The sequence below is a fragment of the Fundulus heteroclitus genome, chromosome 8 (genome assembly GCF_011125445.2).
Source record: "Fundulus heteroclitus isolate FHET01 chromosome 8, MU-UCD_Fhet_4.1, whole genome shotgun sequence".
Taxonomy (NCBI): Eukaryota; Metazoa; Chordata; class Actinopteri; order Cyprinodontiformes; family Fundulidae; genus Fundulus; species Fundulus heteroclitus.
Genome location: NC_046368.1, coordinates 4,630,468 through 4,657,416, shown reverse-complemented (window position 1 = coordinate 4,657,416; position 26,949 = coordinate 4,630,468). Strand labels below are relative to the sequence as shown.

The following is a 26,949-nucleotide window of genomic DNA, read 5'->3' as shown; positions in this document are numbered from 1 at the left end:
CAGGGTTTACCGCTTGCAGCTCGTATTTTGTTGGTGTGTGAAACAAAAAGGTAAAGACAGTTAAAATCAGCTGCTGTTGGAGGTTTGAGGTCGTTTCATCAGCGCTGTGAGTGTGACTGGTAAATAGTTTCAGTGGTCAGCTATTATTAGCACTTTGGACCAGCGCCGGCAGAATTCACCTGAGCCCCATTTTCACTTCCCCCCAGCACCATTACGAGCCGACTGCTACATAAGTGATGTGCAGGGCTTTTCCTGTACAGGTGCAAGTGGTTGAAGTGTGAGTGTGCAGCTTTTTATTTATATCCCGTCCCGACCACAGAGACTCATGATGCATAAATTTGGCTGCGACGGTCGCAGAAGACTCAACTTTCTGCGATGCACATTTACCGCTACGTCACACAGTTTCCTAATTCTGAAATATGTACCGTAAAACAGAACCATTGCTGTTTTAAAATGACTAAACATTTAATAAAAATTAAAAACAGGACGGCAGCTATCAGATATGTCAGTAACTAGTAACAAGTTCTTCCACTTCCCACCGGCGGAAACCAACACTGCTTCATGCGTTTTCCATCACCCACCTCATTCTCATATGACTTTGTGCTTATTTAAGATGTGAGGATGTTTGTGGCAGCCTCTTAAAAGCTGTTTTGTTTTGACTGCTGCAAGTCAGGAGAAAATAAAGGCTCTAAAATTATTTAAATCGCCACATGAGCCCATAGTTTGCAGAGCTGACATCAGCAGTAATATCTCAGGGGTGGGTAATGTCGGCTTTATCAGCTTTCTGGATGAACATTTCCTGTTCCAGTGTTGCTTTGTCGCTTCATTGATGCAAATATAAAATCTCACTGCAGCGTTTCAATCAGATTGAGATCAGGACTTTGATTAGGCCATTGCAGCCCCGTGATCCTTTACTTTCTGAGCCTGCAACTTTTTTTTTGTTTGGGATAATTGTCCTGATGATGACCCACATGTACGGCGCCATTATGCTGACATTTGGTTTTCTGCTTGACAGTTGGTGCATGTTTGTGCAGACCATGTTGAATCTTTTTTTTTAAAAACGTGCTGCATGTTATGACCAAATGTCTCTACTTTGGTTTTCTCTTTCCAAACTCATTGCTCTGAAGATCAAATGGTCTCATCCTTCAGGCGAAGTTTTGTGATGTTTGTAGGAGAAGAAGCTTTCTCCTGTAAAACCGTCCAGTCTTTAATCGTCCCGTAATTTACCGTACCGCATGCCGTCTCAGGATAGTTTGGAAACTTGTCTTCACTGACTGTCCAAAGGAGGCTTAAATGCCACAAAAAAAGTGTTTAGGGCTTAGAAGACCTCCAACAGTTAGGTGAAAGAACCCTGACCTGCGTAGGACAATTGGATGAAGCCATGATGGAACTGACTAAACTTTAGACCAATGCTGATGTGCATTCTTGCACAAATGCCCTTTGCACAATCAAATTCTGTACATACAAATGGTTTTTAAAAATACTCACCTGTACACTGTGACTTCTCTTGCATTGTCTACATGTTTACTTTTAAATCACTGCTGCACCTTATACTGTAATTTAATTTTACTGTCATTTTCAAGCTGTATGCAACGACATTTCGTTCTGTACGCATACAAAATGACAAATAAAGTTGTCTAAGTCTAAGTCTTTCCAAATGACTGCCTGGTGGTTTTCAGCAACATTTCTTACAGCTTGTTGCTGATTCTGGCCGCTAAGATCTGCAGGGTGCAAAATGTTTGCAACAGAAAGCTAAAAATGTCTCAAATCTGGACATTAAATGAGAAATCAGACCGTTTAATCAGACAAAAATCAACTCACAACAAAAAAAACGGCCTTGTGGTCTCTATAAAGCGCCCTTGCCCCTCGTTTTGTATTTTAATTTTTTTCCACTTTGGTTCATAAAGATGTTTGTCACATTTCCCAGCAGCCAAGTTCTGATTTCAGAGGGAAAAAAGCTTGTTGTTTCCTGCGAGGTGTCAGCGGGAGGAGAGTGACTCGAGGACATGAGCGGAGCAAGAACTGATAGGACTCGAACCCCTCCGGCTTGGCGCTCAGCCATGTTTACACTTGACGACAGGACGCCATGAAAGAGCGAGGAGAGGCGGAAGATAAAAGGGAAGAAGAAAGGAAGTAAAGAGGGAGGGCGAGGGACAGGGAGGAGCTGAGAGAGCAGGCAGGAGAGTGAGGAGAAGAAAGGAAAGAGGAGGAATAAAGGAGGGAGAGCGTGTTTCTAGTGGTAATAAAGTCAGATAAAGGTGTAATGTTGGATGTAAACTGCAGCTGTGACCTTTAAGCTAAATGCTAAAAATTTCAAGACTTGGGAATTTATTGCAAACAAAACAGGGTAAATATAGTTCACAGCATTTGGGTTTGTTGCTTTAATGATGTTTACGCTGTTAAAATGAATCCAGTTCTTCTAACCGTGTTCCACGGGACTCCACAAAGTCATCCAAACTAACTTAAACTTTCACGTATCTGCTCATGCAAAAGTAATATTCAGCTACAGGTAAGGTAACGTAAGGGCATTTTACCTTCAGGTAGATTTCTGTTGCAGACAAGCAAGGTCAGGATCTGTAAAAAAGAAAAAAAGAAACTTTGCCTTAAATAATAAAAAGAAATTCAAGCAATATGTGGATCTTTAAAAACATAATAAAATAAAATACAGTGATTGAAAGAGAAAAACAGTGAGAAAACAATGTTCTAATTGAACTACGACATATCTACGGACACACACAGTGTAACATTTGGTGTTTATACCAGAGACGAGTGTTTAGAAAGCATCAGGGAACATGGCGATATAACGTATATACATGTCTGGCTGTTCCATGCTTACACGGGCTCAAAGTGGGAGGTATTATGGTGGATTTCATCTTTTAATATTGTCAAGGTGGAACCCTGTTTGTCGTAATAACTGCAATCACTGCCCAAAGAATGATTAGTTCTAGAATGTTTCACTGAATCACAACAAGTAAGGCCAAAGGAACTTTAGTTAAACTACTCTTGGCTCCTACTATCTTTTTCCAAAGATCTGTTTATAAGACTTCCTAGAAATGGAAGAGCAGCACACACACCATTTCACACACACACCCCTCCAACTAGGAAGGGAGGGCTTTTGGTCCAGAGCAGCGCCTGTACACAGTAAGATATCATGTTCCCATTTACGTCATACTGTATCCCTATAAAGGCTGAAAGTTACCCCATATTGTTGGGATTGTTGGGACTTCTGTGAAATGAAGATGATTGTAAGTCCAGAATAAACGAATCCCCCTGCTGGTCACTGAAGAGAAGCTGTGGTGTCTGGTCTCGTCTGTCTGTTTTTTAAGGTTAAATCCTCTCCCACATAATTGGCGTTGTCGGCAGGATAGAACAAGGGAGAGGAAAAAAGGCTTTCCACAGCATCTACCTCCAGTGGCAAAACGGGGCCCATTGAGAAACAGAAAAGAGGAGGTAAGTTAAGCATACCTCTCTCTCTCTTTATTTTTCCTTTTTTTTAACATAAGATTTGCCACACAGAGGTTCTGCTTTGGAAAAAGTGTATTGATTTTAAAGGCGAGACAAGTGAGGCATTGCTGCTTCTTTTTGTGACCACCAGTTGTAATTTTCCGCGGAAAATGGATTGTCATAAAATACAAAAGATGAGGAAGCGTAGAGTCCAACACAATTGATTAACCGACAATCTTAAAGAAGTGATTGGTTACTCCCAGCCGCTTTTATCGGATGTCCCGTCAAATATGACGTTAGAAGCGACGGCGTATAAGAAATGAATCGGACCAGTACGGGTCTTTGCTGAAGTTTTTCTAATATACATAACTTTTTAGAATCAAAAAATCATCGTGAGAGGGTGATTTTAGAAACATGGGCTGGTCGGAGTCTTTAGAGGTGAAGCCTCTGAGTAAGCGTGGCCGTTCTCTCTAGCTCGTACCCGTTTGTACGTGCGAGTATTGGAAAGATCGGGCCATTAGTGAACTGCAGTTGTTTTGTGAAGCTGAGATCTCCGGTTTAGGCTTTGAGGTGAGAAAAACCTCCTATCAAATTTGACGTAGAAATGCATGCAGATTTTGTTGGGCGAGTAGTTGTAAGCGCTTGGAGAAAGAGAAATGAGGTTTCTCTTGGATCATCTGTGTGGCCTTAACTGCAGTCTGGTTTTGAGTACTCTGGTTTAGGTAACGAGGTGAAAACCTCCTATTAAATTTGACATAGAAGGCCTGTTCTGAAGCACGTGCAGTATGAACTTTTTTTTACTCTTGTTTTTATCCTTGTATTATGGGTCCATTCAAATTACAAGCCAAAATTCACTGTGCGCACACATATAAAATAAGAGAATTGGACATCTGGACCATCAGGAAAGTCACTAGTTTCCCAAGGAAGTGAGGTGAGAGAAATGATTCAGAAATGAGCGATCAGGAGAGAGTGTTTGAGATGCGTGTGCATGAGACGTCTATGTGTGAGACTATATGAGAGCTCTGTTTTGACCAAAACGCATGTATGGAACTGAGTTTGTTTGCTGTATCTTTGTTCTTCTCTTAAAATTCGCATTGTCTGAAGTAAGGGTAAAATTTGTCATATTTGAGGAAAAGTGCATGAAAACTTTTATTTGTCTGTAAGGAGATTTTAAGGAGACCAGGGTGTACTTTTACTCAATGCTGTGTTGAGCCCCCCCCCCCCACTTTGTCAGTGAGAGCCTGCTTTTGCTCTGCTCTCCGCAGGCCAAAGAAAAAAAAAGGAAAACTCTACAGGGCAGAGTTTGAAATGTAAGAGTAGCATACATAAAAAACTCTAACCCTTTGGTACCTCCTTGGCAACCCCACTCATTTGCCAAATTACACTTGCTCTGTTCAAAGAACATTAACCCATTAATAGCCCTACTGTTGTCATTTGGGTTCACTGGATTAATCACTGATTTTGAGTTTGAGTTGAAGCCTACTTAGAATGGATGTTTAATTGGACGTGTGATGTGATGTATGGGGTTATTTGAATATGTGAAATGCATGTGATAAGGTATTAACATTGCATGTTTGGCTTTTAGCATTAACAGTTGCTTCAATCGTAATGCAGAGCAAACTCGCTGTGTGAAAGCAGACACACACACACACGCATGCTTTTAAATAACTGCTGACAAGCAACTAGAAACGCAAACCTGTTTATAGCAATTAATAGAATAAATGCCGGCAAGATTATCTATAATATACAAAAGTTTGTGTACGTCTGTTTTAGTGTTGTCTAAAAATGTTGTGTACGTCTGTCTAAGTGTTGTTTAGGGGTATTTTGTGTAAATGTTTAATCTATGTTGTGAAGGTGGTTTACTGACAGTTGTCTGACGTTTGTCTGTGATATCGCAGTATGTTTTAATAATAATGTTGATAAGCATAATTAACGCAATGACATAATGGATCAACGAGAATTTATTATAGTAAACAAGGGTCATAAGTTTTAGCTGTCCACAATGCCTGATGTCTCAGTATTCACAAAAGTCCGGACTGAAGTGAATGTTGGCGAATTGCCTTAAGATTATGCATTGGATTGTACTAAATTCTTAGGAATACTGGGGTGTCAGTCAGGCTGGAACTCAATTGTGAGGTTGATTAAAAGGAATCATCATCCATAAGCCTTCGTCAGTATCAGGAGTATGGGTGGAGAAAAGAAAAGAGAAGAAAAAGAGGAAAACCATTAATGATGTCTGTGTATTATGTGATAATGATGTCTTAAGAACTAGGAACATTAGACTTTTGGTATATTTACGGTAACATATACTTGAGTTAATGGTTTAGATAATTAAAGTGTAAATATTACTGAACTAAGCGGTCGGTTATGCAAAAACTTTGGAAGTGGTTGTGCCTCTCCACTCCTAAATTCCATGACTGACACAATGCCAGAAGCTGCAGAGCTCTGAGAGCAAACTGCAGAGAGGAAAGAAGGAGAGAGCAGCACAGGGGGGAGCTGAGACTCCCGACCACACATGGGCGACCATAGAAAAAACAGGGCCCCAACATATTAGACGTCTATCGGATCACTATGAGTAAATAAAACATAAAATTTAAAGAATATGGGAGATCTGGATAATTAACAACAACTTAAACAGGGAAACTGAAAAGGAGGCTTGTGATCAAAAGGTTCTTCTAAATGAGTTTTCTTTTGGTTGGTTCACCATTGGGACTGATAATTAAAATACAAGTTTAATGTAAGCAACAGCTGAAATTGTAGCATTAACAGTGATTAATAAGGTCTAATTTGAATAGAATTAGAGTTGTCAAAGAATAGGTTGTGATAATTGTCATCCTTATTAACAATAATAGAATAAAATAAAGATCTTAAAGTGAGAAGTAAGATGGTGATTTAATTATTTTGCCATGGGAAGCCTCTGTGAATTTATGTGATAACATCCAAAATTATAAAGTGACTTCAGAAAATTGGTTAATTTCGTTGCAGGGGAAGTAATGAACAAAAGAGAACATAGGAAAACTTAAGGAATCAACTCATTAATCTCTAAATGGTGGATCTGATGAAAAGGGTTGCACATACTGAAATGGCACTGAAGGAGAGATGCCAAATAGAAATGCAGCAGCTAACTGGTGATGGTACAACCTGAGGTTTGTCAACACGGAGAACCAGAACAAAATCTTCCTCGGCAGATCTCCTTATCTTCCTCGGTGGGAATCCAGCATGGATTCCAGAGCGCTGGCTCAATGCCTGCTCAGACATGGAGCAGCGAAGGACGCTCAGGCCGTCAGGAAACACGGCTGAGCAAAGGAAGGGTCTCCACGTCCGTTGACAATGACCAGAAAAAGAGCTGCAGCACACTGATATTTGTGAAAACCCAGCGACTGAAGGTCCACCAAAGAAATTAGCACAATCCAATCAATTCAATAAATTCTGGAAGTAAAGTAAAACAAATATTGAGAATGGCAACTAGTTACTATAAAGTAACAAAATTACATAAGTGGCTAAAATTAAATTGTCCAGTGTAATTATTAACAGAAAATTCCCCTTCCTCAGTAAAGTTAACATTTTATTTTATTCCTTTGAAGGTAAACCAGCAGATTGTTGAATAATAAAGACGATGGGTTCTCCTATGACAAAGTAATTAATTACCTCATATACTGTTAATTAGGAAATAGGCACTTTTAGGAAGAGGATAGCAGGTTTTGAGGATTACAGAACAAATTAAGTATTCAACGATAGAGTGTCACGTTATGATTGAATGACACGAGTTGATTGGGAAACCAATAACATATGTATTTGAAAACAGAATAATTCTGCAAGCATGGCTTAATTACGTAAACAGTAGAATAAGATTAGAGTCATAAAGTAAAAGAATTTGGTTTGAAAAATTTCAGAAATAGTATTGAACCCTAAAAACTAAGTACTTTTATTTATTTCCTTTAAACTTTAGACAAGAAGGACATGTTATTATTACTAACTTCTCTTTGCCATTATACTAATATTCTTAAAGTGGTTTGGAACAAATTCTGCGAAGAAACACAAATCACAAGCCTCTGCTCAGTTCAGTGAGTATTTTATTACGGTAATTAAAACCTTGGGTAAAAGTGAATCAATCTGTGACAGCAACCCGTTTTTTTGGTATAACTATAAAAATCCTAATGTAAAAAGATACATGGTGTATTTGTAAATGCTTCATTTGAAAATTGAGTTTCTCACCGGGTAAACAGACTCAGCCAAAATAAAATAAAAAAAAAGAATAAATGACCGGATTTATTAGAGTAATGACAGGACCAGGGTTTGATTGCATGCTTGGCATTAACAATTCAGTCCTGATTGAGAGCACTAACTGTTCTGTCTTCAGTCCTGTTTTTCAGAAATTGAGATTCTGTCCGGTTCTGGCCACCCTTTTTCTGATGGAAGACACATCAAAAACACGAGAAGAACAGCTGTAAGTAGAGCATGGAGGGACGGTATGATAAACTATAAAGTGAAAATCAGACTGATGTGAACCTCTGATTTAAGCAATCAAATTTTCAAGTGACTTAAATGGATCTCTCTGGCAAAACATTGTCAAAAGGTTAGTGTAATAGTTGCTTGCGTAAACATATTATTTAATGTCACATGGATGCTTGTGATCATACCGGGAGGATATAGAAAGCTAATATTAAAACTTAAATCTAGGTATTACCTTTGAGGAAAGCAGGTTTCCAGGCAATAACTTAGGAAAAAGGGAACTTAACTTTTATTAAAAGAAATGGGAATAACTACTGTTATACGAACAAGATGTGGAAGATTATTTAGCTATTTCTGGGAACAGTTCCACAAACGTTGATCAACAGATAACTTTATCTTAACAGTTGACCTCTGTTGGCAAACACAGGGTGTCATGTTCTGGATTTTTGCTCCCTTTGCCCCACTGCCGAGGACACACAGACCTAAGATGTTTTCCCAACTTCTGCACAGATATTTCCTAATCTCTGCAAAGAAAACTGAAAATAAACAATGTTAAACTAGTTATTGATTAGCAAATTGGGTTACATGGCTGAAACAAAATTTCAAGTATTTTAAATAAGGTTACTTTTTTCTTGAAACTGAAATATTATCATTATTAAAAGAGAAGCAAACATTAGCCTGAATTATCTTAAACTTGGAAGAGACCTGAAGTTTCAATGTGACGTTTCTATTAACTCTGCCATAATTCTACTTAAAAAGAGGATAAAACCTAGGTACTTCTCTATAAAAAGGATGAGAAAGGAAAGGTGAGTTATCCGCTATTTCATAAAGAATGTGTAAACAGGAAACAACAAGAGAAGGTAGAACATAGCCCGAGTCCCGTCCGTCTCTGAGGAATTTTCCTTTCTAATTATCTTATAGCAGCCGACAGTTAGAGAAAACAGAGGCAGTTTATCCTATTATATGGGAAACGTTGCGTAAAACTAGTCATTAGGTGACTATTTGATTAACATTTATTTCTTGTTTGTTCACTTTTGAGCTTTCATCGACAAGTAGTCGTTACAAATACCTTAAGATGGACATGAAGTGTTGTTCATGCACAAGTTTGGAAAGAAGTTTGGTACCCATTAGTGAGGTCGGACTGACCTCGGAGTAAAAAACAGGAAGCATCTGGATAGAAGGCGATAACATTGTTTAACTGTAGTGTTCCAAAGATAAGTCAAGTAGCGAAATTAATCGGTCTGTTTTTCTGCTTTTGAGCCAAAACGTTTACTAGAAGTCAGGGCGATGCGGCCAAGGGTTGGAAACATCTGGAAGCTATTAGGCTGCTTAGTTACTGTTACATAAGGACACATAAGAAGACCACTTAGGAATAAAGTGACAAAACATGAGATAAGCATTCAGTAAAGCGGCATAATGGAGATTAGTGTTTAATTTGGAATGGAGAAAAGACGCTGAAGAGCAGCACGGACGTGACCAATACAGACCATAAAACTCAGACCTATGTAAAATCATGATAACTAAAACAGATTAGAATGTGAGGGTTTTTGAGAAAGCTGGAGTAAATGTACTAATTCTTGAATATTCTTGTCAACCACTCGCACATTAATGAGTCACTGGCTGAGAAGGACGGACTCACCAAGGAATGAAGGAGTTGAGGTTTATAATCAAGCTTATCGCTCTGTTTATATCAAGAGAATCGTTCTGTTCAGAATGTTCCAGGCTTTAAAGAGCCATTACGTGTTCACAATATCTGAAGTCCTACATCTGGAAACACTTTCAAGTTACAAATCCAGGAATGGTAATTTCTATGAGGGTTGTACCCACATCAAATCTAGTGTGAATGATTAGCACAAAATCAGGTTCAAAGTAAATTATTGTATTAAAGTCAAAGCAGGTTGAGAAGCTGATGATGCAGGATCAGTATAACAAACTATAAAAGGGAAAACCTTTTGTAAAGTGCAGGTAAGAGTAGAGAGAAGACAGGGTCTTCTGGTTCTAAATCAATGATAGCGTTTAGACAGAAAACATTAAATTTTTAGATGTTTGGAGCACCGACAATAACTTACTACATACGGCATTTAAAGGGTAAATAGGCAACATGTATATTTTATTAAAGGAAAGTAATAATCAAGCGGTTATAGTTACTCTGATGAACACTCTGATCATAATATTGTGTTTAAGGACATAAGGGGGGTGTTTAGAATTTATTGGCATACTTGGTTAAGAATAGAAGGAGTACATTAACACTAAATAAGAAGTTAAACTCAACGTGGTAAGGGCGACTCACGTGGAAGTAAATACTATTTAGTGGTTTAAACTAAACATTATAAAGAATCTGAGCAGTCGGTTACATTTTTGGATTAGGATTGCAGTGCAGTACAGAGTAATGAATAATTGAAACTTTTTTTTTCTAAATTCCTGAACAACAGAGAATAGAAACATATCACTTAGTTTTACTTAGTTCTGGAAGGAAAAGGGGGCCATAACTTCTAACACTTCTTCTTCTTCTTTTCTTTAACTTTTGCTTCTTTATCTTGCATGAAAACCCTGGTCACTAAATTTTAATCGTAAAGATGGATATTTCTGTTAGAGATATCTTTCAGGAGCAGACGGAGAGCAGATTTGCACAGGAGAATGGCTGAATCTGGGTACTGGCGGAGTAAGCCTGTGAACATATCCTTTCTAAATTGTGAATTTTGATGAATGATTTTGTGACAAATGAGGACATTGTTAAACCTTTTTTGATAAATATGTATAGAGTCACTATTTGCCGTTGATGTGGACTTTAAATTCTAAATGTGCTGATGTATTTTATTTTCTACTGTTCCTATGTCCTGGAGTGGAGCATGGTTCATGGAGGATGAGATGAATTGTCACCGAAGCGGACTTTCATGTATGGGCTGATAATATAATGAGAAAAGGTGATGTTATTAGAAAACAATTCAAACAATTTTTCAGTAAGAACATTGCTTTAACTGCTGCAGGTTGCATGTTCTGCTGTGGCTGAACATTCTACATTATTTTCAACCATTCTGTTCTCTATGTTCTTAATATTTTGTTTTTAAATGAGTTGGCATAGCTGTTGTTTTTGTTTTGATTTCCTACGTTTTCAGGTGAGCGATCTTGGAAGGTATTTAAGTTTGGAAGTTCAAGTCGAATACACACAAAAAGATCATGTTACAGGATAAGTAAAGGTGCAATTACGTATACACAGAGTGTTATTAGTGAATTCTTACAACTTATACTCAGTACGAGTTGAGATGAAACTGAAATGAAATCAAATGGACACTAAACATCAATGTTAAAGAAAATGTACATTAGCCCCATTGACATTTAAAGGATATCATCATGAGACTAGTGAAGGCTCTGAGCTGGGAAATCATTGTAATATACGATACTGGTTAGTTTTTCCTGTCTCCTTAGGGCGACCCAGGGACGTAGAAGGGCGGGGTCCCTCTTTGTGTGCTGGACTAAGGGACTCAGAGGCATGATGTTTGCAACAGAGGGGGCCCTGCACCAGGACTGTGAGAAAGCAGTACAATTTAATCAAAGGATTCTGGAGAGCGACATACGGTGTCAGCGACATGAGGACAAGAACTTTGCCACACTACGAAGCTGCCAATCCCATCAAATGTTACAAATTCTGATTTTATCTATGCTATGCTAAATCCCTGAAGTTTATGATAAGGTGTAGGATGGGTATATTTTTTAGGAAGATGTTTTTGGGTGGTAACCATAGAAACTGAATGATGATATTATACTATTCAAATTTTTTTTAATTTTGCTTAATATGTTTGTCTTCTTTCCAGTTATTTTATGTTTTTTGACGACATTGTGAGTACCATGGCTGGGTTTCTGAGCCATGCTGGTCGGTCAGGTGGTCGGCTGGCGGACGCCCGTGGGGGAGGGGTCCATGCAACAGTTTTTACCCTGAATAAACACATAAATACCAGCGACAGGGATTTTTCGGTTGCATATGGTCAGAAATAACTGGCATATGGGAAAACAATGGACATTTTGTACATTTGTATATAGTTCAGTGCATGTTTTTATTTTATTCTACATTTACGACTATACATTACCAATTTTTTGTTCTTTTTTCTGTTTGATAATCAAAGCAAGTATTTTTACCCTTTTATATTCCTCTATTACTCCACAATTACATTATTCCGCTTTTCTTATAGTTCCCAGTGTGATTTTCCCTTGATATGGCTCACGTAAATGAGCCAAAGGGGGGATGTATGGTGGATTTCATCTTTTAATATTGTCAAGGTGGAACCCTGTTTGTCGTAATAACTGCAATCACTGCCCAAAGAATGATTAGTTCTAGAATGTTTCACTGAATCACAACAAGTAAGACCAAAGGAACTTTAGTTGAACTACTCTTGGCTCCTACTATCTTTTTCCAAAGATCTGTTTATAAGACTTCCTAGAAATGGAAGAGCAGCACACACACCATTTCACACACACACCCCTCCAACTAGGAAGGGAGGGCTTTTGGTCCAGAGCAGCGCCTGTACACAGTAAGATATCATGTTCCCATTTACGTCATACTGTATCCCTATAAAGGCTGAAAGTTACCCCATATTGTTGGGATTGTTGGGACTTCTGTGAAATGAAGATGATTGTAAGTCCAGAATAAACGAATCCCCCTGCTGGTCACTGAAGAGAAGCTGTGGTGTCTGGTCTCGTCTGTGTGTTTTTTAAAGTTAAATCCTCTCCCACAGTATTGCTCAGTAATCTCCACAGAGAGCGTGAATGATGTAACATGCTTGACTGCAGCCTCACTTTGCAAGGTGTGCGCCGATGCGTGTCTGTGTAGGTCTACGGTAAATCCCCCCCCCCCCCCCGCCCGCCCGGAGGTGGATGTCTGCAGAGACGCTCTTCGCTTTAGCTCTGCTGAGAGGTTGTGAGATCAACGCTTGGGTTACTTTGGCCTTAGACAACTCAATTTATTTTTACCCAAACCTCCCAGTTTGTGCAGAATTAGCCTTTAGTTTCAGCTTAAGGATTTTAACTTTTAAGAAGCTTGCCTTGCAGCATTAAGGTGTAAAAGAGGCATTGAATGTGTAGCGCCTCCTGGGGACCAAGGCAGCGAATCCATCTTGGATTTTATTGAGTAAAGAGCTCTTATACCATATGATCACTTTTTAAAACTGTTCTTAAAGTGCTGTAGACTAAAAGCCTGTATGTTTGGCACAAGAACAGAGACTTACTGTTTCACTTGAGGCGAGAACCTACTTCACAAGGACCAAAGTGCAGAACTTTGCCCAAATATGCTTTAAGACCAACTTGAAAGGAAAACTGCAAGAACATCAGGATGTGATTTTGCTCCTGAAGCTCTGGACGTTAAAACAGATTTCTTTGTTGTTGTGGGGTGTGTATACCAAGATGAAGGCGTTTGACGGCGTTTACCATAGCTAGCCTTGCCTGTTTTATTGTGCTACGGTGTTTTTCCTCTTTTCTCCACATGGAGCAGGAAACTGTTCCATGTGGAGCTCACTAACGCTCGTTTACTTTTCAGATTTCCAAAATCTGTTGTGGTCAGTTAAGCTAGGCTACTTGATCTAGGTTTACAATCTTCATTGTTAATTAATTTGTTTTTATATATCAGTGACGTGCAGTCAGGGGAGGCAAGTGAGGCCAGGCCTTGTCATCATGGAAAGAAAGAAGATGTATAATAATGATAACATAATATAAATTTTGATTTACTCAGTCATTTGTAGTAAAAGTTAGGTTTTTATTATCTAATTTCCTCATTTTTTAAAAATCATATTCTCTTTAAAATCGCAGACTTTTCGCTATTTTTCATGTAAATCCTTGGTGGCGCTTCAATCCCCTGGGATTGTGCAATCCCATGTTAACTGCACTGGCTTCCATTCTGTGAAGGCATCTGCCTGTCTCTAGATCATAAATTCAATTTTTCAAATAGTTATGAACTGATTTTCCACAATTTAATGTATGTGGATTATGAATTGTGTTTCGGTCATCAAACTGTGTGCAGGTAACATGTTTTCGTGCTGCTGGGCGATCATAACCAGCAGAGAACTGGTTGTAGGTGAGGCCTGCAGTTCCTTGGCCTCTAGGCAGGGGGCGCTCAAGGAGCACCGCTCCTGATCCTAAACAGTAGAGTAACAGCAAGTTATGGATGTTTTATTAGCGAGTTTTGCTAAACAAGTAAAGCACTAAAAAGACTCTAAACATAGAGCTGGAACAGGACTGATGAAGGAAGGCTTTCCTCCCTGGCAGTGAGCTCCACTGAGACTGAGAGATTTTTAAAACTAAAGAAGATAAAGAGAACTTTTACCGGAAAATGATGATATTTTTGTGCAGAAAGAGCTGCGCAGGGACTTCATTTATAAGTAGAGGTAAGACAGCAATAATTATTCATGTTTTGTTTTTGCAATAAAATGTGCGTAATGTGGGTTTTTTACTGTGTTACAAATGCAGAGATCCATCATAACTCATAAACTGTTACCATTAAAATGACAAATAATTTAGTTTTTTTTTTCATCAAAGAATCAATATTTTTTCCATGTATCCTGGTGAATTTATTTGGCTCCATCAGTCTCCTTCAGCACTTTGCAATGAGTCTACTCTGTGGAGTGTATATATTAGTAAATCTGACTCTGATGACGTCAGTGCCTCACCAGCTATGAACCCTACCGCGCACACACACACACACACACACACACACACACACATATATATATATATATATATATATATATATATATATATATATATATTAGGGCTGGGCAACGATTAAAATATTTAATCGCGATTAATCGCACTGATTAATCGCGATTAATCGCGATTAATCGCATTGTATTTACAAACTCCAAGAATGAATTCAAAAGTAGTGTAAAGAGCACTTTTATTTTAATGTTCTGCTGCCATATGAACAAAAGTGTTGTAACATTTGTAGCACTTATCAGTAACACATATTTAGTGTAAAGCTCAACTTAAACATGTAAAACAAAAAATAGCAATAATAATAAATTAAAGCTTATTGCCACTGACAGGGAATTCTCTTTATGGGGAAAAAATCTACCAAAAACAGGCAATTTCTGAGGTAACAGCAGGGAGCAGCTTTACCATTTTATGTAATTTATTTAAGTTTAACTTGGCAGTGGTTACAACTAACTTGTTTCTGTCATATTCCATGCTGGAAGAACTTTAAACTGAAATGCTTGCTAACTCGATATGCTTGCGTTTATTTGACGTTGACACGCGGTTTTTTGTTGTTGCTTTCTCGCGCGCATATAGTGAATGGCAGGGAAAACAGGCAAAAACACATGGATACTTTGAAACGAGAAGCGACTTCACCGACGGCGTCTAAGCAGACCCCCCCCCCGCTCCGCTCCGCACAAAACTTGTTCCGGCCGCCAACTCACCGCCTCGCCTCGCCTCGCCTAAGCTCGCTCGCGGTACCTGCGGGAAACACCGCCTTCCGCATGTCAGCTGTGTTTTTTTCCGGCCAGCATCTTTCTTCCTCTTTGAATCTGAGGCTGGGCTGACAGCGAGGTTATTGGCGCATTATCGCCACCTACTGTTCTGATTCAAACCCCTACACCGCAGCAACAGACCTTCACAAAATAAAAGCATGTGACCAACATGCGTTAACGCGCGTTAAAGAAAATATCGCCGTTAATAGTCTAATGAGTTAACGCGAAATTAACGCGTTAACTTGCCCAGCCCTAATATATATATATATATATATATATATATATGTATATATATATATATATATATATATATATATGTATATATATATATATATTGGGTCAAGGAAATGGCTGAATCTGTTGTTGAGCAAAGGCAGGCTAGGCTACGTCTTATCTGGTTCTGGCCTAAACACAGTTTGTTGATTATGAAAATAGTTGCAAACTGCCCTTATTTATTGACATATTTGGCATATAAATAAGTCAGAGGCTTTCAACTTAAGCTAGCAACAACCGTTCTAGCGCTAGGCTAGTTTCGAGAATGCTGAAGGAAATCAGGTAAAAATGAAAGAAGATGAGCCACCTGTTAATACAAAGTGATAATCGGTGAGCGTTAGATTAAGATATTAAAATTTAGAAATGAAAGCTATATTTGTTGTTAGGCTAAGCCAGGCTAGGCTAATTCACATACTGCTCTTATTTTAAAGTTACACATTATTTGTGTAGCGGAGCGTATTTGATGCAACTATTGCACAACATCTCAAAGTTTCAGCATTTCCCTCCACAGGCAGCTTTCCAGAACCTGCGCCAACAAACCCCGGTTATCCACCTGCTTTTGTGGCTCTGCAAAGGCTGGCTAGTGGAGGAATTACTACTTTGCTACTGTTGATTTAAAAAGGGGAAAATAGAGAAAAAGCGAAAGCTGTTTTTTATTTTCCCTGCTAATTAAACACAGATGTCCCGGCACAATTCTCTGAGCGTGTTTAACACAGCACCGCTGTTTCCTGATTTACTTTCAGCCATCTTTGCACTTGTTGAGGAGCCGCTCGGCTCCTCCTCATCCAACCCGCTGGACTTTCTCCAGTTTTCAGAGATCTGTCTGCTTCTCTCTTCCTGTGTGATTAAACTCACTCATATCTCTGATTGCATGAGCTGTAAGCTGGCAGGTGTCTATATGATAGAGTTTTACAAAGCCAAACACAAAAACCTCCGCTGAGAGGAAGGAGGCTTAATTGAATTGTCAAACACAAATCTACCCAGAGACTCGGCCTGACAAAAACTCATCCAAAACAAACCTTGTCTGTTTCAATATCACAGAGTCTTACTGCTTCATTGTCTGCCAACCTGTCTGCCTTACCGCTTGTTTGTGCTTCTATTCATTAAGTCTGGGAAATCCAGGTGAAAGTTAATGGAAATAAGATATCATGCAAGAGTGATGAGAGTTTTGTGAGATAAAAGATGGCTGTCGCTAAAATGGTTTGGTTTCTAAAATCTAATCAAGAAACTGAAGTTTCTGCTGCTATCCAGACGAGTCCATGGATGGATGGATGGATGGATGGATGGACTAGTTTATGGATGGATGGATGGATGGGTGGATGGATGGATGGATGGATGGATGGATGGATGGACAAGTTTATGGATGGATGGATGGATGGGTGGATGGATGGATGGATGGATGGACAAGTTTATGGATGGATGGACTAGTTTATGGATGGATGGATGGATGGATGGATGGACTAGTTTATGGATGGATGGATGGATGGACTAGTTTAACGATAGATGGATGGATGGATGGATGGACTAGTTTAACGATGGATGGATGGATGGATGGATGGATGGACTAGTTTAACGATGGATGGATGGATGGATGGATGGATGGACTAGTTTATGGATGGATGGATGGATGGACTAGTTTATGGATGGATGGATGGATGGACTAGTTTAACGATAGATGGATGGATGGATGGATGGACTAGTTTAACGATGGATGGATGGATGGATGGATGGACTAGTTTAACGATGGATGGATGGATGGATGGATGGACTAGTTTAACGATGGATGGATGGATGGATGGATGGATGGATGGATGGATGGACTAGTTTAACGATAGATGGATGGATGATGGATGGACTAGTTTAACGATGGATGGATGGATGGATGGATGGACTAGTTTAACGATGGATGGATGGATGGATGGATGGATGGACTAGTTTATGGATGGATGGATGGATGGACTAGTTTAACGATAGATGGATGGATGGATGGATGGACTAGTTTAACGATGGATGGATGGATGGATGGATGGATGGACTAGTTTAACGATGGATGGATGGATGGATGGATGGACTAGTTTAACGATGGATGGCTGGATGGATGGATGGATGGATGAACTAGTTTAATGATGGATGGATGGATGGATGAACTAGTTTAATGATGGATGGATGGATGGATGAACTAGTTTAATGATGGATGGATGGATGGATGGATGAACTAGTTTAATGATGGATGGATGGATGGGTGGATGGATGGATGGATGGATGGACAAGTTTATGGATGGATGGATGGATGGGTGGATGGATGGATGGATGGATGGATGGACAAGTTTATGGATGGATGGACTAGTTTATGGATGGATGGATGGATGGATGGATGGACTAGTTTAACGATAGATGGATGGATGGATGGATGGATGGACTAGTTTAACGATGGATGGATGGATGGATGGATGGATGGACTAGTTTAACGATGGATGGATGGATGGATGGATGGACTAGTTTAACGATGGATGGCTGGATGGATGGATGGATGGATGAACTAGTTTAATGATGGATGGATGGATGGATGAACTAGTTTAATGATGGATGGATGGATGGATGAACTAGTTTAATGATGGATGGATGGATGGATGAACTAGTTTAATGATGGATGGATGGATGGATGAACTAGTTTAATGATGGATGGATGGATGGATGGATGGATGGACTAGTTTAACGATGGATGGATGGATGGATGGATGGATGGATGGATGGATGGATGGATGAATGGATGGATGGACTAGTTTAACGATGGATGGATGGATGGATGGACTAGTTGATGGATGGATGGATGGACTAGTTTAACGATGGATGGATGGATGGATGGACTAGTTGATGGATGGATGGATGGATGGATGGATGGATGGATGGATGGATGGATCTGAACTTGGACTTTAATCCCTGGATCTCGGACCAAAGTCAGTTTCTGTCTGTTTTTTTTACCAGTTTTTCTAGTTTTTTTCTCAGTATCTGGTAGAAACAGAAACATTCAGCTGATGGATCAGGGAACGTCGTGAGAACGCTGAAACTCCAGCTCTGCGCGTCTGAAGCAGCAACAGCTTCGTTCCTCGGCACCATGAACTCATCTCAGGCGTGCCCCCCCCCCCCCCCCACCAGCTCCCAGTCGGGCCGAGCCTTCGTCTCCATTGTTCCCTCTTCATAAAAGTTTTGCTAGCTCTGCTACTTTCTAGCCTCTGACCAGTTTGAACACAGATTTTTGTTTTGTTTTTCCTCTTTTTTTCACGGGGGGGGGGCTTTCTTTTGTTCCCCTGGTTGTGATGGTGTGCAGAGATCTAAGCCACAGTTGGCTCAGCTTCACATGGGCCCGCGTGGGGAGGACCCGGGGGGGGGGTGGGGTGTCAAAGGAATTGCCGCTCCGCTTATTCTTCCTCCATCACAGCAATGAAGAAGAAAAAAAAAACACAAAACAAAAAGGAAAGGCCTTCTTATTATCAATATTAATCTCTCTTTTTGGAAAGGCATCTGTAGGATCAGAAGCTTTATTTATCTTCTCTTTTTTTTTTTTTAAAGCACGCAGCTCATTCAAGAAAAGCCATGTTTGAACTTGCTAATGTTTTCCTCCCATCCACTCTCTCTCCCTCTCTGTCTACACAAACTATTCTCCCTCCTCATTCAGCATGCCATTAGCTCTCCAAGCTGTTGTTTGTTTTCTTGCTTTAATGTTCCTCTATGAACAAAACAGCAGAAAAAAGAAAAAGAAAAAGAGAGGGGACTGAAACATGAAGGGTGCGCGGCGTTGGTGTCTGTGTGCCGTGCAGAGATGTGGCGGCACGGTTTACAAGTGCTTCCCAGTCTGTATATTTGCATGCATATGGAAAAGTGTGGTCGGATACTGCCACAGAAACCTATTAGAGTCCAGATGTTCTAATTATAGAACGGCTCCGCTGGTTAATGACAGGAAACGCCGGCCGAGGTGTGTGAAGCAAAAAAACATGAATGAAATCCTCCAGCTCCACCCCAGGTCTCTCTGGAGTGGCTTTAGAGTTCAAAACAGGAATGATGGGATTTCTGTTGCTGGTGTGGGATCTGGAGGACGCCAGAGCCGAAGGTTTGGGACGTTTTCTTGTCCAGGAAATAGTTTTGGCCTCATTGTTTTTGTTCCTCCAGCTGTTAGAGGCGTGGCTCGTCTGCAGCAGGAGAATTTTAACTAAAATCAGAGTTCATCTCTGGAAGAAAAAGAAATGCGATGTGTGAATAGCGTCAAGATGCCGATGATTACGTAACACCAGTGTGTCCGCCTCTGTAGACGCTGAGGTTCAGGCAGGAAAGACATCAGCAAAAGCCTTAGAGAAGCAACTTGTAAGTAGGGCTGAACAATTAATTGCATTTTCAATATAATCACGATTTAAAAAAAACGCAATTTCCAAATCGCAGAGTCTGCAATTTTTGGCTATGTAACAATTAGTGAATTAGACACGTCCATTAGGTGTTGGTAAAATGTTTGAAGTGGGTTTGCCTCCACATGGAAGGGAAGACAGTTGCAGCAGTGAGATAATCTAGTTTTATTACTTGTTTTAGAGTTTATATAATCATATATAGCATTAAGTACAGGTCAATCAGTTTAATACATAGACTTGTTTGTTGGTTGGACTTTATGTTCAACAAGGATTGATGTCCAATTAAATTAAAAGCTGTTCTCTTGAATAATATTCTGATTAATAGAAACATTAAAAGTTCTTGTTTTAAATAGTCCTTGTTTACAAACGTCTTTATTTAGACGCCATTTTTGTTGCTTGTGGTTAATGCAGAGAAAAGTCAAAATTGCAATTTTGGTTGAAATATATTGTAGGCAGAACGCAATCATTTCTGCTCTGAGTTTAGATGCTGTGAGTCTTTTAGCAACTAATCTGCACAGCGAGGAAACAAAATGATTTGTTGTTTGTATATGTTTGAAAAGACATGATAAATTAAACTGGGGAAAAAAATCGCATTAAATCGCAATATTAAGAAAAAAAAATCGCAATTAGATTATTTTCCAAAATCGTTGAGCCCTAGTTTGCAGTGCAGAAGGGCTGACTTCAGGTTCTTTCAGAGAGGAAGAGGCTTCCCTTCATTCAGGTCACCCGGTCTCAACCAGTGTGAAAGAACCTGTCCTCCAAATCTACAGAAAAACCTCCTCAGCATCCCATCCACGATTTAATTGGAAAGACCAACTCAAACCGTGACTTTGCAGAACCTCCTCTCACAGCTGGAGCCGTGAGGCGTTCAGGGAACCTGGTCTGGTCGTTCTGCTGGGCAAAACAGCTCGGTCCAATTGGACGGAGAGCCTCTTTGAAGATCACTTTCCTAGTTTTGCTACAGATTCTCAGTAGGATTCAGATCTGGACTTTGACTAGGCCGTTCTAACACGGACCTGCTTTGATCTGAACCATCCCATATTATCTCTGGCTGCATGTTCAGGGGCGTGCAGCCTCCAACAGGTTTTTCTCCAGGATTGTCCTGGATTTTAGCTCCATCCGTCTACTCTGACCATCTTCCTTGTTTCTGCTGAGGAGAAGCCTCCCCACAGCATGAAGCTGCCACCACCATGTTTCAATGTGAGCATGGTGTGTTTAGGTGTTACTGTTCCACCTCATCATTTTGTCTGTAGGTTGTAAAAGTTTCCCTTTGGTCCGATCTGAGCAGAGCACCTTCTCCCGCGTCTTTGTGGTAAAACAGGTTTCTTCTTTCCACTCTTCCATACGCCACTAATATTTGTCTCCAGAGCCTGGGATGTTGCTGTAGAACCTGATCTTGCTTTAAACCGGACCAGAACCTCTGGTTGGACTGGGTTCAATTAAGGAACATCAGAATTACCTGGACTACATGCAGGACACACCTTTCAGATTATTATTTCTGAAAGTTTGGAAAGTCATGTATCATTTTGTTGGTCTGTGACTCAAATCTTAGCTAAACATTTTGAAGTTTGTGGCTGTGAAGGTAAGAAAAAAACTTGAAAAGAGTGAATATTCTGTAAGTGTAGGAAGGAGGGATAAGAATAAACGAAGAAAGGAAAAGAAAAATTAAAGGGAAAAAAAGCTTTGGAAGAAAAAGAAAAGGAGGAGGAAGGAAAAGAGAAAAGAAAACAGGAGGTGATGGACTTCCTGTACGGGATCCTGACATCACTTCCTGCTTGTTCACACACACACATACACACACACACACACACACACACACACACACACACACACACACACACACACACACACACATTGTGGTATTGCAGGTTTTAGACATTTAAGCAGCTTTAATAGAGTAGAAACAGAGATGTAATCTTATTCTTAATTCTTACAGTCTTAGTGTGTGTGTGTGTGTGTGTGTGTGTGTGTGTGTGTGTGTGTGTGTGTGTGTGTGTGTGTGTGTGTGTGTGTTAGATTACCCAGGATTAAAGAAACATGATTGTAGTTCAGTAAAAGTACAAGAAGCTTTTCCTTCTCCGCCTTAAATAAGACGGCTGAATTAAATCTTTGTTTCTCCGTCAGGGTTTTAACGTCCATCAGTGTCTCTTCTTGTTCCCATCATTTCTCTGCTCTAATTTCTCAGCTTTTTCCTTATTTATGTCCTTTCCTTTCCCCCCACTCACTGTTTATCCTTCCCCTCCTTTATATATATATATATAAATATACGATTTGATTCTCCTTATTCCTGCTTTCACTTTATGCCTTTTTTTTTTGTTAAATGAGACTTTGTTGATGAAAACTCATCATCTGGGACTCCAGAAAGCACCGTCACAAACATCATGAACTGATTTCTGTAAAACACACACACAAACGACCAGCAGGCGGGTCTAGCAGAGAATCCATCTGTCCGTCACCTCCTGGTGATCTGAAATCAGGTGAAGATTTCAGTCCTAAGAGGGAAAACCCAGAGATCCGGCACTCCTGCCACCTTCTCCAGCTGGTTCTGGGGATCCAGCTAGAGAAGGTGCTTCCAGTGGTTCTGGGTCCACCCATGGGACGTGACTGGAAAACTGCCGAAGGGAGGAATCAGGAAGAATCCAAACTACAACTGACTCCTTTCGATGATGAGGAGCGGGTGCTCTACCCCAAGCTTCTCCTGATGACAGATGTCCTCACTTTATCTCTAAGCCTACTACCCTAAATGAATCTCATTTTAGCAGCTTGTGTCTTGCATCTCCTGGTCGTCATTAGGGCTGAACGATTTTGGAAAATAATCTAATTGCGATTTTTTTTTTCTTAATATTGCGATTTAATGCGATTTTTTTCCCCCAGTTTAATTTATCATGTCTTTTTAAACATATACAAACAACAAATCATTTTGTTTCCTCACCGTGCAGATTAGTTGCTAAAAGACCCGCAGCATCTAAACTCAGAGCAGAAATGATTGATTTCTGACTACAATATATTTCAACCAAAATTGCAATTTTGACTTTTCTCTGCGTTAACCACAAGCAACAAAAATGGCGTCTAAATAAAGATGTTTGTAAACAAGGACTATTTAAAACAAGAACTTTTAATGTTTCTATTAATCAGAATATTATTCAAGAGAACAGCTTTTAGTTGATTTGGACATCAATCCTTGTTGAACATAAAGTCCAACCAACAAGCAAGTCTATGTATTAAACTGATTGACCTGTACTTAATGCTATGTATGATTATATAAACTCTAAAACAAGTAATAAAGTTAGATTATCTCACTGCTGCAACTGTCTTCCCTTCCATGTGGAGGCAAACCCACTTTAAACATTTTACCAACACCTAATGGACGCGTCTAATTCACTAATTGTTACATAGCCAAAAATTGCAGACTCTGCGATTTGGAAATTGCGTTTTTTTAAATCGCGATTATATTAAAAAATGCGATTAATTGTTAAGCCCTAGTCGTCATTTAATGGTCATAGGGGAGGGTTGAACGTGGCTGGCCGAGAAAATGGGGATCCATTACAACATACATCAGGTAGTAAAGCAACCAAATCCAAGGAAGAACTTTAAAAGATCAGCAGGAACCTTTGGAAGATCTCAGGGGAGCTAAATTTCTTTCCAGAAAATCCCATTGTTCTCTTTACTGTCTAAAATAAACGTCCATAACTTTGGGCCAAAACCTCTAGTGGTATAAATCTTAATGCTGCTCAGTCTACCATGTCCCTTCTTCTGTCTCTGCATCTAAAAGAGAGGACATGTGACTCCAACCCTTCTCTTTCCAAGCCTAACGGGTACGCTTAAATCCCACTTAACCCTTAAGTTCCTTACGTATCCCAGTGACCACCACAGTTGAGCATGGGCGCAATTTGGAGGTGTGAGTCCTAATTTAGACCTCTACTCCAACAGCAAGCAGAGAACCGAGTTTTCTGTGAACCAGGACCCTATATGCACCATATTGACCTGAGTAGCCACTGATGGGGTCCTTTTGGTGGAAACTGAAGCAGCTGCTGGACTTCCGAAACATTGCAACTTATTTGGAGCCCCGCCAGTGCCTAGTCAGTGTGCTGACAATGTACCAAAGACACGAAACAGCACGATCAGTACCTTTTGTAAATACAGCATAACCTAAATTTGTGACTTTCCTTACCAACCTGCAGCCTAGAAGAGCTAACCAATGTGTTCGCCCTTCCTCCCTGCTGAGAGTGTTGCCTGATTTTTAGGGATTATTTATTATCAGCGACTCATGAGAACGTCCCGTAATCCTTTTGATTGAAGCTAAAGTTGTGGTTTGATGCGATGCACAAAACAACCACCAGGCAAAGACTGTTACAGTAACCTACTTACAGCGCAGTCTGTGCAAAGTGGGTGTGATGACCATGGCAGGAGGCCGGTGTTATCTTTAAATAAGTCACTTTACCTTTTAAACTGCATCCTGGAAACTCTGACTACTTCCTTCAGTCTTACAGCAACTAGCATTGCAACACCTGGGCGCAATTTGGAGGTGTGTGCACCCAGGCCCCTGTCATATTCCCCTTGACCAACCCACACAGGGACCTCCTGTCACAGATATGCTCCTACCACTAGCTACCGTGCTAACAACGCCTGCTGTGTTGTCAAAATAGTGTGCTGTGTATTGGGCAACCCACCAACATTGCTTCCAGTCAGAAGAAACATGATAAGAATATTAAAACCAATATCTGCTAGGGGTATGAATAATTGCGAGCTTGTAAATATAAACCATTCGTCATCACATGCTCCACAATATTCTCCTACAAAGACTTGAGCATTCTGTAGGGATTAAGGGAAAAGCATTAGGCTGGTTTAAATCTGATCTCTTGGACAGATTCCAGTTTGTTTATGTTAATAATAAATCTTCCTCAAACTCTAGGGTCACCTGTGGAGTACCACAGGGTTCAGTCCTTGGACCAATTCTATTTACTATATATATGCTTCCCATTGGCAAAATTATCAGACAGCATGGGATTAATTTCCACTGTTATGCTGATGATACTCAGCTATATTTATCCATAAATCCTGATGAATCCAATCAATTACTTCGACTGCAGTCATGTCTTGATGACATCAAAAGCTGGATGACTTTAAATTTCCTGCATTTAAATTCTGACAAGACAGAAACTGTAATCTGCTGGAGGTTCTCCTCCCTGTTAAAGGGGAGTTTTCCTCTCCACTGTCGCTTCATGCATGCTCAGTATGAGGGATTGCTGCAAAGCCATCAACAATGCAGACGACTGTCCACTGTGGCTTGATGTGACATGTTTCATGAATTGGAGCTATATAAATAAAATTGAATTGTTGGTTTGTGCTGTCATAATTTTAAGGTGATTGTTGGAGTCTTAGACTTGTTTGGGTTGTGCGTATAAGACGTTAGAGCAGTTTATACTAGAGTGGTTATAATGAGGCTTCAGGTTTGAGGGAGGAGAAGAAGCCATACGAGTCATGAGTGTTTGATGTGTCGGAGGGTTTTCCAGGTAATTACGGCTGAGAACAGCGTTGCTACAGAGCTCACACAGCTGGCCGCAGGTATACACAGCGCCGGTCTCACAGCGCGACCCCTGTCCTCCTTTCTGTCAATCACAGACCTTTTATTGCAGCCGCCGACACGCGTGTGCGAGCGCCGGCCTTCGGCTGACAACGAGGTTTCACATCACGGCTGCGTGCGAGCTGTGTGTGACGGCTGGTGCCGTATAACCGTATAATATATACGTTTAACTGTTTTATTACTCTGGGTTAGTGGGTCAGGAGGAGGCGTTACGGCTGCAGTCCAACAACAACATGAATACATTATTATGTCAATAAATACGACTGGAAATAAGAAGTTTAGACAGTTACTTATCTGTGAGGGATCAAACAAACTGTAGCCTTATGTGATAAAAATGATTTTATTTAACATTTTATGTACAAAAATATTAACAGCATGTAACAAAATGTCAAAACTTTTATGATTTATTTATTCAACGTATAGTTTGGAAGTGTAAACCTCTGTATATTCAGCACCTACATAATCTTACATAGATATATAAATATCCAATATAACACATACAACCACGTTTAATACATAAAAGGCTCATTCATATAGTTTGTTTTTGAAATATAATAATTACAATGGCAAGAAGAGCCACTATGTCCTTGAAGTTGAAATTTAGGCTTCTCTATGAACTAAAAGAACAAACAGCAGTAATAATGATGATAATAATAATATATCCAGTAATTGCCTTATATTGATAGAATGATTTGAACTGTTTTATGTTTGGACGTCGCTTTATTTAAACGTTCCACACTTTAACTCCAGAAAACAGTTTTTTCTGGTGGTTCTGAATCGACGTGTTTTAAATTGACATTATAATCGTCCGAGACCGTTTTGGCAACTTTTCCTGGTAATTGTTTATTTTTTGGGGGTTGTACATAGTTAGATATTAATCATAATTAAAGTCTTACTATGTCAGTGAAGTTTATTCATTTTGATTTAAGTAGGGTGTTAATATGATCCAGATATTCAATTATATGAGTTATTCTTATTGATTATGTCATATTGTTGAGTGCAGTGTTGTGACTTTAATGAGGTAAGACTAGTGAACAGGTGATGGTTTGCAGTTTTTTTTTTATTTATTTCTATGTCCAGCTTGGTTTTATTTAAAGGAGAAATGTCTGTTTAGTTTATCATTAATTATTCTTTCCTTTCTGCCACAACTTTTTATCTTTGGTTCGTTACATAAGAAAAATACTTAAAGAATGGTATAGAATAATAAGTGGTGCAGACTTTTTAGAATTAACAAACAAATCAAATGCTTGTAGCTCAGTAATAATAATTTAAATTAGAACCAACTAATGTGATGATCTCCAGGTATTTGGGTTATGGTTTTCTTTGCCGTTATGTTTCCCAGGTCGTA

The 26,949-nt window shown here is 39.6% G+C and overlaps 1 protein-coding gene and 1 long non-coding RNA gene across 8 annotated transcripts in view; both read left to right on the top strand.

Moving 5' to 3' along the window:
• The window catches only part of LOC105938970 (transcription factor 4), a 302,561-nt gene that overhangs the window by 42,765 nt on the left and 232,847 nt on the right, over positions 1-26,949 (top strand). The window lies entirely within an intron of this gene.
• Positions 2,863-10,216, top strand: LOC118563892. Of its 2 annotated transcripts, XR_004931509.1 has the most exons (3): positions 2,863-4,375; positions 4,710-4,754; positions 7,805-10,216. It is a non-coding gene; the product is annotated as an uncharacterized LOC118563892 (long non-coding RNA). The 2 variants fall into 2 exon arrangements; XR_004931508.1 differs by lacking the exon at positions 4,710-4,754.